The 3,325-nt window shown below is 36.2% G+C and overlaps 1 pseudogene; it reads left to right on the forward strand.

Moving 5' to 3' along the window:
• The first annotated feature begins 1,522 nt into the window (after positions 1-1,522).
• On the forward strand, positions 1,523-2,872 carry LOC126744210 (potassium channel subfamily T member 1-like; annotated as a pseudogene).
• Positions 2,873-3,325: the final 453 nt, after the last annotated feature.

Raw genomic sequence — 3,325 nt, forward strand, 5'->3', positions numbered from 1 at the left:
TGACCAAAGTCTTCTTTGCCGTAATTTCTCGAAAGACCGGTCTTTTTACGCCTCGACTGGAGGATCTGATAGTCGTCCCTTTTGATCTACCTCTTAAAAAGGGGAAAGTAAAATTTTAAAAAACGGTCAAACCAAGTAATAAAGTTTTCCTTTCGGGATTTGTGAATGATTAAACTTACTTGTAGCTTACTTAAGTCTGTTTTATTTGCGGTAATTATTTTACTGTAACGTGAATTCTTTATGTGTTTCTCTGGAATTTTGACATCATGTAAGTAGCACATGGTTCATTTTCATAGAATCTGATTTAAAGTTCAATTTCTCCTTTATTTAAAGATTATCCATTTATTTATTGCTGCCCTATTATGTTCTGCCTTGTCCATGCTGATATTTTGCCACAGAATTAAATTTAGTTAGAAAACCAATTTTTAGGGGTAAGTTATTCATTTGCCGTTGTTTCCTTTTTAATCCTTACCACTTTGTTTCTTAATTAGGGTTCTCCAAATGTTCTTTACAGTTCTCTAAATGTCCCCTAAGTGTCTCCTAAGTTCTATGGATTTTCCTCAGTTTCTTCATGTCCTTCTTAGCTGATTGAGCAAGCTAGGCTATAAGTAACCTGGTGAAGAAAGCTGCTATATATCAACACCTCAACCCTCAACTGATCATCTTCAACACCTCGCCGTCGATTCCCAATTGTGTCGAGAGTTATATAACCGAACGAGGAATAATACTGGCAAGTCCGTTCTAATTTTATTATAGTTATATTTATTGCTATTTTCACATTCTAAAAAGAAAATTAAATAAGGAAGACTCCAAAATATTGTCTATTGGTTTAATAGTATACCAATTTACCAGTTTTCTAAACAGTTAAAAACTTTTCACTTTTATAAGAGTTTTATAGTTTAATTCAAGTGTAAATGTATTCCGGTTAAACAGAATGGTCCTGTGTTTGCGGTTTATTTTATCATAATAATTAGTGGTATATAAATACTTGATACTTGTTCCCCTGCGCCGAAAGTTCATGAATTGTTCCAGGTTCTAAAAGAATAATTATTTCTAACTATTTATTAATTACTTAGCGCACATAGAACTATAACTTCGATGGGAAAAGTTTTGGAGTATTTTATTGTTTAATTTCATTGTTACTCTATAGTAATGCAATGGAATTTACTATTTATTATAACTTTATTGTGGTAAATGCATCGTATGGCTTTGGGAAACCCGACTTGTTTTACTTGGGAACAACACCTGACTGAAAAGAAATTTGTTTATGAAATAATTAAGTTTTCTTGATTTTCCTGATTATAAATAACACCAATGCTTTGTAAATTAAACTTTTAATTAATCAAGTGGCGTCCAAGGCGGAAACCAGTAAGTGTAAGGACCAGGGGATCACCCACCCACTACCCTGCTCACCTGACGAATAGCTGCTGTGCTTATGTGTAGTTAATAATCTACTTAGGAAGAAAAATTGGCTACAAGCGAAGTGTGTCAACTTGAGTGAAACCCTCAGGTGCTTTATGTAATGTTGCCAAAACGCTTCCAGGACGAGCACAAGATCTGCCGGAGTTGGGTGGTGACAGATTTAGCTCCGGAAGTCGCCCAATAGGTGCAGATTTTCCGGCCCGAGAATAAATTGCACGTGAAGTTTGTCGAGTTGGTGGTGGGCGAGGACGAGTTCAAATACGCCCTTTTGGCGTATAATTGCACCTACCCCGGGGCCTACACTTTGTTCACGTTGCTGTTACATACGTCCAGGGGACAGTAAAGGTTTCTTCTTTCTTATTAATGATTAAATATCTTTCGACTGAGGATGGGGAACAGATGAACCTTTTAAGGGAAATAGGGACTACCTTGAAGCATCTCTACAGAAAATTTCAACTCTCTATCTAAAGTACTTTTTGCATTAAAAAAAAACAAATGACACTAATGTCAAATTAAATTATGCCTCAAGGCAATGTTTAAATTGTAAATAAGTTCTTACAAATGGAACATAAAAGGCTGAAACTTTCAGGATTAAAAGGCAATACCTTAGACCATTTTTCAAGAAAATTTCAATTATTTACTTAAAGAACTTTTTAATTTAAAAAAAATAAATAAATGATAGCCATGCCTAATTAAATTATGCTTCAATTTAATGTTTAAATGTTAAATAACTTTATTAATGATACCTAAATAGCTGAAACTTTTAAAATAAACAGGCAGTACTTTAGAACATCTCTCCAAAAAATTTTAATTTTCTAACTAAAATACTTTCTAATTAAAAAAATAAATGATTGACAAACGCGTCCAATTAAATTATGCACTAATTAGAGGTTAATTTCTACAAAAATTCCTTAAGGAAGGACAACAATCGCAAGAAGACTGGAATCGGCTCTACGGCAGATGCCAAGACAATGAAATCTACCACATAGTGCTAGGAGACTCGTTTCTTTGGCAAGTACGAAGGCAAGAGTTTCACATATGCAAGTTTCCACTCTCATCAAAAATACGCGGTGGCCCTGATCAGGGTGCGTCCCTCGGAACTTCCGGAGTTCTATGAGGACAACATCCTCCTTAACCCCGGACCCAGACATATAATGAAGAAAAGCAACACCTGCTACTACATGAGCATCAGTAAGTAGGAAAACTCCTCGTTTAGTGTCACCAGCAAAGACCCTTCGTAAGCCACGACTATACTTTGTAGGGCTTTTATGTCTTTGAATGTACTTCATTTGCACCCATAAGGTTTAATTTTTTTAAAAGGGATGATTTTATAGGTCGAGGCTCCCTGAGTGACTCCAAACAGTGCCTCAACGAGTCCACCGGGAACCATTTGGAAATCCCCCGGATGGAAAATCTCTACTTCTTATGCCCGGAAATGTTGAACCAATGAAGTAGCTCCAGGAAACCCAGCATATTACCAGTGAGCACCAATTTTCTTCTAGATATTATAAATTGATTTTAATGAAGAATTTTAGGTGCCGGATATGTTCACCGGAAGTAGCGTAGACATTTGCCACCAGGACACCGAACCGGAAGAAGGGGATGAGGGTGAGGACGAACTAGAAGACGACGTCTCATGGCGTTCTCCTAGTGAGAAAATTTCATGAGATCGAGGTCATCTCATGGCATGACATTCTATAGAAGTACCTCAGAATTTCCCATTGCATTTAGTATACGCCACTATCGCATGTATTCTTCTTAATATGACCCTAGTAGCACGATAAATTGAAAACAAACTAATTTATGTTCTGATTCGTGATGGATGTAATCTTATAGGCTAACCGAAAAATACCCGAAAAATGAAAAAACCCAAACTTTGAAGGTCGATATCTCGGCTTCTATG

This window comes from Anthonomus grandis, chromosome 13 (genome assembly GCF_022605725.1).
Source record: "Anthonomus grandis grandis chromosome 13, icAntGran1.3, whole genome shotgun sequence".
Taxonomy (NCBI): Eukaryota; Metazoa; Arthropoda; class Insecta; order Coleoptera; family Curculionidae; genus Anthonomus; species Anthonomus grandis.